The sequence below is a fragment of the Peromyscus maniculatus genome, chromosome 21 (genome assembly GCF_049852395.1).
Source record: "Peromyscus maniculatus bairdii isolate BWxNUB_F1_BW_parent chromosome 21, HU_Pman_BW_mat_3.1, whole genome shotgun sequence".
In the NCBI taxonomy this organism is placed as follows: domain Eukaryota; kingdom Metazoa; phylum Chordata; class Mammalia; order Rodentia; family Cricetidae; genus Peromyscus; species Peromyscus maniculatus.
The window spans coordinates 60,138,381-60,152,581 of record NC_134872.1 but is presented as its reverse complement, the minus strand read 5'-3'; the positions used below and the strand labels follow the sequence as shown (position 1 = coordinate 60,152,581).

Genomic DNA, 14,201 nt, shown 5'->3' with positions numbered 1-14,201 from the left:
GAAACTTAAATTTTAGTCTCTATGGCCAAATTCATACTTTTTTGAAAAAAAAAATATTAAATTTTTATTTGCTTTATGTGCATGTATGTTCTTTATGTATGTGAGCATGCTCATGAGGTCAGAGGACAACTTGTAGGAGCTGAATCTTCCCTTCCAGCACACGGGTCCTGGAAACTAAACTCAGATTCTCACGCATAGCAGCATGCTCGTTTACCTACTGAGCCATCTTGCTGGCCCAACAGTATTTTCCGGTTAGCATTTCTTCCAGTGTGCTCGTGGTTAGAGAACATTCTCCACCCCTGAGATAAACTTAGTCTAGACTTGAGTGTCTAGGTGCAAGGTTCCAGTTTTTTAATTTTAAAATATTTACTCATTCTATCATTTATCGGGGACTATGGGGGTCCAGTCCCTTGATAGTCCCCTCCCAGGGTCCGGGAAGAATCTACAACCAGCTGATAATTTAATCTTTGATGAAATGAAATGAATGTACGTACATGCAACTCCTTAGTCCACACACTTTATTATTCACTGTCAGTTCTTTCTCTACAAGGTTTTATTCTGCTCTTAAGTCTAGCTCCTTGCTTGCCTGATTTCTCTCTACATTAATCTGCTGTCTCCTCTAAGTTCTATCTTAATTTCTTCATCTTGGTTCTGCCCCATTTGGTTCTCATCCATCTAGTTCTTTCCCATCTTAGCTCCTCTCATCTCCTTCTTTCTCATCTTGTTCTTCCCCATCTCGCTCTTCCTCATCTTCCATCTTGTTCCTCTGGTACTTTCCTTTAGTCCTTCAGTCTAGTTCTTTCCATCTAGTTCTCTTGTCTCTGTCTCATCTTCAAGTTCTCTCTTCAAAAATCCTCCTCTCTCTCCTTATACCTTTCAGTTCTCCTTATACTGTCCGTTCTCTATAAGTCTCTCAGGAACCCAGTTATAAACCCAATCAATAGCAATCCTCTTGCAGAGCGAGGTCACCAGGCTTGAATTCTTACTAGGTCATAAAGGCAGGTAAGAATTTTCCTCAGGCAGTAACCACCAGGCTTTCTTTTATAATCCAAAAGGGGAGAGGTAAAGGAGGAGGTCAATAGAGAGCTAATGATCAGTTAGTATATCAAGAAGAGAATTTATATGCTCAATCTACATTCCTAGAAGTGGTTAGGTAAGAAGTTAGGAGTTAGGGGTCTATTAGTAAGGTTGAATAAGAAAGGAGGGTCTCACCCTAAATTGCACAAGAAATGAAGCTATCCGCCTGAACTAGGAGATGGGTGTTGTTTCATTTGGCCTTGGATGCTTGATAGGTATTTTAGATAAATACTGTTAGGAGTTCTAGGATATACTAAAATATCACCAAGACTACTTCTTTCTTTCTTTTTTTTTTCTTTTTTTTTTTTTTGGTTTTTCGAGACCAAGACTTCTTAACCCATGGCTTGACCTTTGGACAAGTCCTTGACTTTTCCAAGTGGTGGCTTTTGTGATAGCAGCTGAATTCCACTACATTTTCCTGCACCTTGCGGCAATCACTTGTTTTGTTTTCTATTGTGAAAGATGGGTGGTGTTATTTTATAATTATTTATTTTTATTTTGTGTGCATTGGTGTTTTGCCTGCATGTATATATGTGTGAGGGTGTATTATCCCCTCAAAACCGGAGTGACAGACAATTATGAGCTGCCATGTGGGTGCTGGAAATTGAACCCGAATCCTCTGGAAGAACAGCCAGTGCTATTAACTGCTGAGCCATCTTTCTAGCCCTTTATTTTCATTTGTTAAATAACTGTCTCAGACCATTAAGAATGAATTGCCTTTTATATCTTGATTCTTGTAATTTTACCTTTATTTCAGATCTAGCTCAAGCTTCTTATTTTTGTTATTTTGTTTTTTAAACTCATAGAGTTGGCTTGTTGCACAGCTATTCTTTATCACTGTTAAATATATTTTCATATCCCACTGAGATGTCTCCCTTTATTAAGCTCTTTTTTTTTGCTGATTTATTCCTCTGATAAACTTTTGGATGATTTTCAAAATACACTCTATCACACTCATTGTCCTAGAATTTATTTGGGGGCTTTGATGGATTGCATTAATTTTATTTTCTCCACATTCAGCAGCAGATAGCCTCTTTACATGAACGCCTTTTAATTTCCCTCGCGGTACTCTATAATTTTCACTGTTAGCAGCACACAGTTATTTTAAAGATCAATTTTCTAATTGTGCATCATGGTATTTTTTTTTTAATTGTGAGTGTGTTTTACTTCTTTTTAGTTGAAGGTTATTTTAGCAATATTATTGATTTTTGTATATTTATTTTGGATTTGATCACTTAATAGAAGAGCCACTAATCCCAGTGATTTCTAAAGTCTTTATAATTCCTTTAGATTACTTAGGTAAACAAATATATTATTTGAATATTATTACTCTAACCCTCCTGTGGTTTTTTAATTAATGAATGTACCTTTTATTTCTGGGGATATTTGTGTATGTGTGTCTTGTTTGCGATGTCTAGAATATTTGGAAATGGTGGTGATCAATAATGATAAATACTGGTTTCTTTTATTTTTTTTTTTTTTTTTTTTTATTTTTTTTTTTTTTTTGGTTTTTCGAGACAGGGTTTCTCTGTGTAGCTTTGCGCCTTTCCTGGAACTCGCTTGGTAGCCCAGGCTGGCCTCGAACTCACAGAGATCCGCCTGCCTCTGCCTCCCGAGTGCTGGGATTAAAGGCGTGCGCCACCACCGCCCGGCTTCTTTTATATTTTTTAAATTTAATTTTTTGAGAATTTTATATATGAATACTGTATTTATGTCATTTCCTCCTTTCCCCTCCCCAAGTCTTTCCATAACCCCCTTCTCAAATTCATAACCTCTTATTCTTTGTTATTGTTACAAATACACACATACACATTTATAAATACAACCTTCAGAGTTCACTAGTGTTGTTCATGTGTATATGTGTTTAGGTGTCATTCTTGGGATTGGATAGTTTATCAGGGGCTCATCCCTGGGAAAGATTGAATCTCCCTCTCTTTGCAGTCATTAATTACTTGTAGCTCTTCATCAAGGGGTGAAGCCTTGAGAAAATTTGCCCATGTTTATTTCCCCATGGCATGTTAATTGCTATCGTCATTTTTCAAAACTCTTTAGGCAGCCGTATTGTTGAGATTTCATGGGTATAGCTTTCCTATCATATATAGAAGACACTATCTCGCAGCAGACATTCTGGTCCCCGGACTCCTACCACCATTGTCTCTTGTCCATGATCTTCCTTGAGCCAAGTGTAGGAGTCGTGTCAGACCTCTGTCAGTTGGGACTAAGCATGCCACAAGTCAAAATACTGACTTCTTCATAATGTATCCAGAACATTAGAAAAGAAGATGTTGGCTATATGTCAACAATAAGTACATTTTCTTTTCATCTATTTACTTAACTTATTGAGACAAGATCTTACTGTGTAAGCTGGCTTCAAACTGGCAATTTTCTTTCTTCCACCTCTCTACTGTTAGGTTTAGGAATTTTAACTGCCATGCCTGACTAAATGTTCCCTATTATGTCAATGAAGTATCATTTTAGCCTGAGGATATTTAGTACATTTTAAAGCCCAAGAATGTTTATGAAATGTTATCAAATTATTTTCCAGAGAGAAATGTCTAAGCATTTACTTTGCAACCCTTTGGTGTGACCTTTTCTAGCATGTATATATGCACATTTTAGGGTAATCTTTAAATATTCATAGTAAATTATTATTTAAATGATTGAATCTTATAATGATTGAACTACCTATGCTAATCTTTTATTTAAGTTTTGAATTTTTACTAATCATTTTTAGGTTTTGTTTTTTCATTTGGCCAACAACTTTTTCATTCATTGTTTCATTCACTTGATTCTCATTCTGAAGAATTTGAAATGTATTCAGGTAATTAATTTATATTAATACTTTAAAATCATATTTTAAAATAATATATAAATCCACTATTAAGTCCTTTCAAAATTTTATGTTCCTTATTTCTAATTTTGTTTGCCTCCTTTTTTCATGATTATATTTGCTAATATTTTTGTATTCTTTCTTTCTTCTTTTAGAAATTCTGTACCATAGTTTATTTACCAATTATGTGGTGAGGCATGTATGTGTGTGCGCATGCATGCGTGCTCCCCCCACCCCAGCATACCCATACACATGTGTGTACATGCATGTAGAGGTCAAAGGACAATCTCACTTGTTGTTTCTCAGATTTGTCTCTATCTCCTCAGTGCTGGGATTACAAAAGGCACCATCATACTCAGATATTTTACCAGAGTTCTGGGGATGGTCATCCTGTTATGGGACCTCACTTCACCAACTGAGTTATCACCCTACTTGCCAATTTTAGTGTTTTCCACGTTCTTTTGCATTAATTTCTATATTTATATTTTTCATGTTCTAACTATGATTCTGTTGACATCCTTAGGTTCTAACTTTTTCATTGGAGTTGAACTTAATTAACTTTTAAAATTTGAGCAACAATATTTCAGGTGGGGTATTTATCTTTGGATGTATACCTTGATAACAAGGGTTTGATTTTCAATACATTAAAACAAGTTTGCAATTCTGTCTTTAAGCAGATATTTTGGAAAGCATTCCTAATTTGCAAAACGTGTAAGTCTTTGCTTGTTCCAGCTTTAAGAAGTCCGAGGTCAGACTGTGCTGTGGTTGGAGGACAGTCTCCATGAGCTCTGCCTTGGGAACTTGAGCACTGGCTTCATGGCAGTGGTAGGTAAGTAGTTATAAAACTGTTATGGCATAATTCTGAAAAATTATGCATTTATGTTTTCTGCTGTTAGAACAGACAAATGAGTATATCTGTTGATTTTAATACTGATTATTTAGCAGGGACTAATACAGCATATTAATGGCTTCTATTACAGTTTAGGTTTCCATTCACATCTCTGATGTTTTAACGTCTTGGCTTTATAGCTACCGAGACTATGCTGTTTTACTGACAAAGGCGAATGATGTCATGATTTCCTTTAAATGTGTACTCATTACTCACACTGACTCTCTTGGGTAGGATTGCTATCTTTATGCACCCTCTGAAGTTAGTGTTCTCTATTTTATTTTGTGAGTGGCTGATAAATATTTCGCCCTCTGTGTACTGTCTGCTTTATTTATTTTAAAACCTCTCTTGTAAGCATCATGGATCTGAATTGTTCTTGCCTTATGTTAAATCCTTGCCAAGTATTCACTGAAATTGTTATAATCAACATGCTTATTTGTTTATTTTGTATTGGATTGCGATTTCACATATTTCCTTTTTGACACTGCCTCATATTTTAGAAGATAATTATTTGACATTTTGTGTATGTAGTATTGAAATTGTATTTATTTGTATTTCCTTATGATCACAATTATATAAGAAAAGATAAATTTGGCCTCTCTTTACACAAAATAAAAAAGCTATCTTATTTTCAAACATGTGTTTTATTTTTCCTGCCTTCCTGTTCCCTTCACTATAATCTACACTTTTAGACACAGATATTTGTTGATAATATTTAACTTTATATAGTTGCTGCAGCGTTTTGAATAATAAATGTCCCCCATAGACTTATGTATTTGGACACTTTGTCCCCAGTTTGTGGGGCTATTTAGGGAGATTATGGAGCCTTTAGGAGGTGGAGCCTTGCAGAAGGAAGTACCTCACTGGGGGTGGGCTTTGAGGGTTTATAGCCTCACTCCATTTCCAGTTCTCATTCTCTGCTTTCTGTATTTGCTTTAAGATGTGATGTCTCAGCCTTCCACTCAGTCTACCTGCTTCCATACCTTCCCTAGCATTAGATTCTCCCTCTGGAACCATTAAATATAACAATTTCTTCCTTCTATAGGTTGCTTTGGTCATGCTATTTTATCACAGGAAAAAAAATACACTTGCCTGAGCAAGAGTTATTGAGATTTACATTTTTTTTGTCCACATGGTTCTAATGGCTGCTTCTACTTGGGGTCCTCAACAGGATTCATCTTTTGGTCAATAAAGTACAGCCTTAATGTTTTCAAAAGCGGTATGAGGGGAGTTTATCTTCTGAGTGCTTGAAAACTTCAGGAATATCTCTTCAGGGCCTTTCATACCTAAAAGCAACATTATCTGGGATGGCATTCTGAACTTCTGCCTCTGATTCTTCCCTTTAAGAGACATCCTACAATATTTTCTATAATTTTGGAGACAACAAGTGCTTTGATTTTTATTAGAAATAATTAATACTTTTCCTTTCTAGATGTTTGATCTTAATTATTAAATTATTCCCCCCCAGAACATAACTTGATGTGGTTTTATTCACATTTTTATCTCATACATTTTTGCCTTGAGTACGTTTGATTTTTCAAGTATGTATATGGAATGAGATTCACTGACGTCCATGTATATGAGGAATTTCAATCATATTTACCTGTATATTGCCCCTTCCACCTCTTTTCTTCTTCCCCCCTCCCTCCCATACCCTTAACAGTCCTTTCTCTTTTGTGTTCCTGATAACTTCGAATTCCACATATCAGAGAAAACAAGTCATATGCTTATTTTACTTAACATAGTATCTCCAGTTCTGTCCATTTCTGAAAACATCATGATTTTGCTCTTCTTTATGGCTAGATAATACTCCATTGTAAGTGCTTTTGTTCTTAGTGGACAAAGACTTTTAATGGAACTATTCATATAAAGTTTTGCACGTTTCTCCCTATCTGGGGCATCATTCATGTTTGTAGCTGCTCTGATTGGGTTACTTCTTCCTGGCATTAACCCGTCTGAAGTTCTGGTTCTCTGTCTTTCCTGACTGCTTTTCTCTTGGGGTTTTAACTTGCTCATCATGTTCTTTGCTCTCTGAGAAACTTCAGGTGTGCCCTTTCAAATTCTTTCATAATGACTTTTAACCATGAGGCTGCTGGGCCTTATTGTTTTATTATGAATTTCATCTACATAGTAAGTGTTCGAGTATCAAAACTCTTCATTTATTTCATAATGGAAGTTAAGTTACTATCAGACTTTGGCCAGCACAAATTTCTCTACTCTAAATGTTCACACATGAAACTCCTGGTGTATCTTGTTAGGAACATAGCAACTTCCTCTAGGAGTACATGGGTATGCATGGAATTTCTGACAATAATTTCCATTTTTATGTTCTTCTATGCCCTTTTATCATGTTCCTTTTAATTGTATCTCATTATTATCTCTTTTGTCTTTATAAATTTCTGCTCCTATTTAACAGAGAAATATTTTCTTACATCCTATCAACGATGACAGGCATCATTGTAAGGTAGGAAAAACAACTTTATTTTTATTTTAATTATTTGTTTGTTTGTTTTTTGAGACAGGGTTTCCCTGTGTAGTTTTGGTGCCTGTCCTGGATCAGGCTGGCCTGGAACTCATAGAGATCTGCCTGGCTCTGCCTCCCGAGTGCTGGGATTAAAGGCGTGTGCCACCACCGCCCAGCCAGAAAAGCAGCTTTAAAAGACATTTTTATATAGGAGTGCTCCCACTTTTCTTCATTTGTAACATTTTCCCTTTGTTGTGGGTTTTTAGCTTTTTCTTTCTATTTGTAAATATCGACATTTCCCGTGTGTTCCCGTATATGTTAGCACTACGGCTTTCTAGGTGGGATTAGTCAGTATGACACAGGCTACTCTATGAACTCTTAACCCAGTCAATATCACCTTCTAATTGACATGTTTATTGCCTGGGATGGACTCGTCTCCCTAGACCAGAATTTCTGTCCCTTTGTTCATAGAGTAATATGTAGTCCTTGTTACCTGAATTCTTAGCATTGCTTTCTGCCCCTTAGATGGCATCCTTAGAGCTCCCTCTGAGAGAGTCATAGGATAGTCTTTAATTGTATTTCATCTTTCAGGGATGAAGCTCTGACTCAGGATCTCACCATGTAACCCAGCCTGTCTTGGAATTCAAGATGCTCCTGCCTCAGCATTGAGAGAGCTGGAATTGGAGGTGGAAGTAACCATGTCTGGCTGTTTTCATCATTTTTCTTTAGCTTTGAGCAAATTTGGGTGAGAAGTTGGGGAAAGCTTCCCAGTCCCCGAAGTCCTATAATACCTTTATTCTAGAGGACACGCTGGAATTTTATCTCCACATTACTCAATTATGCAATCAATGACAAGAATGAATAATTCAAAGAATTGATCACATGCATGCCAGTGGTTTGTGTTTTTCTCCAGCTTGGTGATTCCTGCTGACCCACTTCCTGATAAAATAACACACTTTCTTCTCATGCAGATGTTCTTGAAACTAACAAAGAGTGCCATCTGCCTCTATGTGGGGTGTGTTCTCCAGGCTCAACTCCACTTCTTTTGTAGAACTCAAAACACTTCACAATTTTCTTTCATTAAATTTCCCCCCAATATCTTAGGCACAATGTATGAAAATTTAAAAACATTCTCATCTTCCAGAAAACCAGAACAAGGCAAAAAGCGCTGATTGGGATGAGACAGGAAGTCACTCAGAAAATCAACAGTGTAATATAATTCAAATTATTTCCCTGTGGGCCATTTCCCCTTCTTATCCCCTAGTATACTTCATTTGTGAAAAGGCACTTGTAGCTATTTGTGGAGTTCCTCCCAGATCAGCTGCTCCTTCTGAGATAAGTCTCTGCAGGCATCTGTAGGTCCATCCAGAGGAGGAGGCAATGAGAAGAGCTACCACTCCACTAAGTAGGACATCCTTAAATTCAGTGTTGTGGGCATAACCAGTAATATTGCTTAAATATGTCCACTCAGGAGGCTGGTAAGCATTTAAATGATCTTAGAACACTTATTTTTATAATTGCAGAATTATTGGTTGTTTTCAATTAGAGAAGCTTGCTTGTCCAGAAAACTAGAAAATAGGTTTAATGAAGATCTGTTACCTTAGAGGGAAAATGCACATGGGTATCTGACTTTTATCAATGTTTTAGTGTTTTTAGCAACAAGCTGAGGAGAGATACATACAACTGTACTGTCTTGTGACTTGACAGGCTGCATTACCAAGGGGTTAGCTGTTCCTTCCTCTAAAGAAAGGGAGGTACATAAAATAGTGATACAAATAGTAATACAAACAAGAACAATTCACTGTTTCGCAAGTTTACTATATTTCAGGTTCTTCTCCACACATAACTCATTGAATCCTCAGTATAGTTAATTAACATTATTATTATTGCCGTTGTTGTTATTTTGAGATGGGGCCTCCCTGGCCTTGAATTCATGATCTTGTGACCTCCAACCTTAGCAGTCGCTGGGATTACAGGTGCACCCACCTTCAGGTAACAGCATTAGCTTCATTTTACAAAGGAGAATGGTCGTGATAGGAAACCCTCTTAGGACCTCACAGCAGTCTACGGTGGAGCCAGAAGTCCCAAGCAGTCTGGTTTAAGAGTGGTGCCCAAGTACTTCCACCCAGCCATCCAGCCGGCCAAGAGATCTTTAAACCCCGTTTTGTAAGTGAAGCTGTTAGATTTAGACAACGGATCCTTGGTGGGTGAAACAACCGCTCAGATCAGAAGGGAGAAATGAAGAGACTCTTGCCCCAAAGGGCGAGTATGAGAAAAAAAGGAATAGTGCTAAGTGGACATGCTTTGGGGGTTAATGCAAAAGAGGTGCATCTGTGTGTCACCTTTCCTGGTTCTTCTGTTTCAGTCCACTGGGATCTGCCCAGCCTCCAGCTGAACCTTTGCTTCTTTGTCTTACTTAGGAGCCTCAAAGTGGGAAATGTGGGAAAAGAAGCACTGGTGTCACAGCGGCCAGCTGGCAGAGGGACATTTCACAGCCACATCATGTGTCCCCTCCCCTTGTGAGCTTTTTCTTTCGACTGTTCTTTGAGATGCACAAGTCAAAAGCTCGGTTACTTATGTGCACTGGGATATTGTGAAAACTGTAACATCCCAAGTACTCAAACATGGCTAACTGGATCTGATGTTCATGATTTTGAAACAAGCGATAGCAATTGAGAAAAATTCTGACAGTGCCTGGGTCATAGGTTGTTGAGTAATAAAGTTACAAGACTGAGAAAGAGCTACCTCCTCTTCTGCGGCTTTGGGGAGGCAGTGCACTCAAGGCCACAGAACAAGCCCTGAACACCACTGCACTGAATTGCACATAACCGTGCTCAGAATGGCTCCGTGACTCTGGAGCATCTAGGCAATAAAGTCAAAGCATGTTGCTTGGCATTTGAAGCATTCCGTGGTCTGATCAATCCCGTCTGTCTAGTTTCATCCCTAAGACATGCCGAATTGTCACTCAGAAGCGGCACACTTCCACTGCTCCGTCACCAATCTCACACATACCCAGTGTTGCTGCTTAGATCAGGGTTAGAGGTTTTGTGTGTCACTCACCTATGCTTCATATGCTTTTAAATGACACACTATTCTCTGCTGCTGCTAGATTGTATGCTTCTTAAAAACCGTTCGTTCTTTCTTTTCCCACTTCACATTTCCCATGATGCCTAGCACTTTCTGGGGGCATTGTAAGCACTAAATACATTTGTGGTGCGGACTACAGAATCCCAAATGCTGGGAGAATGTTCTTCTCTGTTTCTTATACTTCCCTGAAAAGGCCAAACAGCTGTGGGTGGGTCTCCAGGGAATGAGAGAGGGGGAGACACCTGGAACAGGAAGCATGTGACTACCCCCCATTTCTTTACAAAGCGGTAAAGCAGAGAGAAACTTCGAAATGATTCTGGGTCTTCATGGCAGGGAGAAGAGAGACCCTTATTAGACTCTCAGCTAGATTCTGTAGGAAGTGGAATAAATAGGCCAGCATCTACAGAAAAGCAGACATTAGGACTTGGAGACTGAAAACTGTCCAGGGGCTTTGTACTCAAGATCCTCGTGTACACCATTGCTTTAGCCTCGGGAAAAGAAACCTGTGCCTACTGATGAGTCAAGGAATAAAAGAAAGACAAGGTATGGGGACACTTGCCTGGAATCACATCCCTCAGGAGACAATGGCAGGAATCCATGGCCACCCACAGCTGTGCAGTAAGTTCAAGGTCAACCTGCAATACATAAGATCTGGTCTCAGACAGCAAAACAAAAGAATGACAGCAGCAAAAAGAAATGAAGGGAAGTTACATTGATTAAATATTTATTTGTAGTCTCTTTTAAAGGTATTTAAAAAGCCAATCTTATATTTTATGCCAGATTTTTTAAATTCAAATTCTGGTTCTACTGTTCACTACATATACTATCTGTTTCCCAGGACAGTTCAAAGGGATTGTAAAATCAAGTCAAACACTAACCATTTATAAAGCGTTAAGAGTACAGGCCAAGGCACAAAAGATAGCATGTAAGCATGTATTAAAAAGAAATGTGAATTCAGTTTCCCAGATAATCTTATGTGGTATTATTATATAGTCTGCTGTAATTCTATTTTGCACCAACTTCAACAATGATGGTAATAGATGTATATTGTATAGTTGAACAGTTCCTCTTTCATGAATTTGCTTAACTAAAATGTTAATATATGGTCATTGAATGTGTACACTATAATGTCTGAGGCAGGACAGTCATAGTAATTTGGTATGGTAATCCCAAACTGGAAACCAGAGGTATCCTAACAGTAGAATGTTAAGGCAATCGCTATCTATATACACGCAATGGTATGCCAAGTGTCCATAGAAACACAATATCTCAGTTTCCTGTGGGTGATTCTGAAAAACACAAGAAGTGGAAAAAAAAAAAAAACAGGCAAAATAATACAGAGAGTAGGATTCCATTTAAATAATAAAAATAGGAAATGGATCTGTGCTGCTAGAGGTCAAAGTAATAGTAACTCTTGTGGACAATAAAAAAGGTTTTAAAACACATGATAATAAAATAAGAACCTAGTACAGCAGTGAGCTAAGTGGTCATAAATTAATATCTGTGTGAAAGAAAATCAGGAAGATCACAGGTTGGGGAATGTGCAGATGGAGATATGTTGGTGCTTATAACCCAGCGAAGAAGGATTGTACTGAGTAGCTTAGCAAAGGGCATCTGCCACAGAGCCGTCTTTACAGCGGCACAGTAACTAGACATCCACCAGAAAGGGCTCCCCAGAAGCCGCATGGTCCCCTCTGATAAACGGGGCATTCATTTGAGACCTTTGATGACATCTTCAGAAATTTAAACTAAAAATACATTTCACTTTGGGTCCCAAATTTTCAGTGAAGAATATGTGTAGTGTTTCTTAAGACTTTAAAGATTTTAGTGAGGTGCAATTATGTATTCTTGTTGATAAGTGTGGCTATATCTATGCAAAAATTCAATTAAATACTTTCCAAGTGTGACCAAAATTTTTGACATTGTGATGTGACATTGTCATCTATAAATTTCATTCTGGGGAACCACACAATCAATTAACAAATAAAATAAAATAAAAAATAATTAAGAAACCTCATAATGGGGAGTCAGCAGAGCCTGGTACATTTAGTAGATGGGGGAAGTTGGAGGGGTGGGAGGAGGGAAGAGGGGCATCTTTGATTGGCATGTAAAATGAATAAAAAAATTTTAATAAAAAAAGAGAGAAAAAAGAAAGGCAGTAATAGAAAAAGAGGAGGAAAGACTGAAAAAAAATCCTCATAATATTTTAAGTAAGTTTCAGTTTTCTATAGGGCTGTATTTATAGCCATCCTTGGCTACACATAGTCCATGAACCATGGGTTGGACATGCCTGGACCAAGTTTATAGCTCTAATAAATTCATCATGATGAACATAAACTCCAAGCATAATGTGAACAAAATAGCTAATTATATTTTGAGAAATTTTCTTTCAAGTGATTAGGTTTGTGGTTGTAGACGCATCTCAGTTCTTCTAGATAACTAGCATTTTGAAAAAGATATAAAAGACCCATGTGAATACTGAAGAGTTGACAGCCCGACATTAGCATCTCCTAACTGGTAAAGCAGATGATTATTCATTCTGTGACATATTTTACATATTTAAACAATCCTTAATTCTTCTCTCTGTTAGATTTTACAAATTACTTTTCCCTGATGAGAAAAAAAAAAAATCAAGATTCAGTAAGTAACTTGCCCAGGACATAGCGCATACATGCAAGAAGTAAGATTAAATGCATGTCTATATAGTTTAAAATCTGTTTTGTTTCTTACTATACAACACTGTCTCTAGGTAAAGTCAGATAAATGATTGCACACAAGTATCTGTATCCTAATATAGAATCCCAAATTAGTATCAAAAGCAAGCAGGTCCTTTATTATGTAGGCAAGCAGAAAAAAAAAATGATGCTAGACAAAGCATATTCTGCACCAGGTTGAATAATAGAACATGGTTTATTTTTATAATCGTTTAACTGCAGTCATTCCATTGTGATTCAGATTGTAATTGAGGCACAGTGGGAGTTGAGGAATTTTGGGTGGTTCATTTCACTTACCTCTTTCTTTGTAAATTCACTGGTTGCTAGGAACCACTGCACTCCGAAGGATTCCCTTGTTTATACACCCCAGTTCCTGTGACACCATGTCATTCCCGTGATGACAGTGGGGGGCTCTTGATGAGATCTTCTTTGCACTTTTATTGTCAATGGAACTTAATAGAACAACTCTCTGGCTTCTTCGAACATAGTCTCTCTACTTCAAAGTATGTCATTACTAAATCGAAATTTCTAGGGAAGGAAATAAACCGTATGCTGCCGTTCCCTACAGCGTAGACTAACCATATGCTACTAGAAATGGAAATGCAACGGTGCTATTAATTTAGACTCCCTGAGTTCCCAATGCTACCATTCCCCAGCTAATTTAAAGAAATCTTTTCTATTGGGCTGGAAAAATATTGTCTTTGAAAGAAAAAGAATAGGATTAGAAGAGACCAATGAGACTAAAAATTGTCCTCCTGTGCAAGTGGCCCTGGGGCTAAGAACACCACACACAGAAGACCAGAGTTCATGGAGTACACATTACTACATTGTGATCATTTAAAGAAAATGTCCCCCTCAGTCTGGGAAGATGTGTAAATCTAATTAATCTTATTAATAAAAACCAGGAGTCAGATATTGGGGTAAAAACCTGAAAGATTAGAGAAGCAGGGGAGCAGCCACCAGTGACTTCCTACCTCTTCCGTTCCTCCATCCCAAAGGGCCGAGATTCTGTCTCAACCATGCCTTACCACTTCCTGTCCCTCTCTCTACAGTCCTCTAAACCTCTGTGGTTGACTAGTGGCTAGCTCTGCCCTCTGACTCCAAGCAAGCTTTATTTGTCAAAACACAAACAAAATATCA

The 14,201-nt window shown here is 37.7% G+C and overlaps 1 long non-coding RNA gene across 3 annotated transcripts; it reads left to right on the top strand.

Moving 5' to 3' along the window:
* The first annotated feature begins 1,033 nt into the window (after positions 1-1,033).
* On the top strand, positions 1,034-10,134 carry LOC121824781 (uncharacterized). 3 transcript variants are annotated; one of them, XR_006066762.2, is made up of 6 exons: positions 1,034-1,153; positions 3,812-3,898; positions 4,431-4,494; positions 4,585-4,732; positions 7,852-8,005; positions 9,681-10,134. It is a non-coding gene; the product is annotated as an uncharacterized LOC121824781 (long non-coding RNA). The 3 variants fall into 3 exon arrangements; XR_006066761.2 differs by lacking the exon at positions 9,681-10,134 and having other exon boundaries at positions 7,852-9,582; XR_013046783.1 differs by lacking the exons at positions 4,431-4,494; positions 9,681-10,134 and having other exon boundaries at positions 7,852-9,582.
* The last annotated feature ends 4,067 nt before the right edge of the window (positions 10,135-14,201 follow it).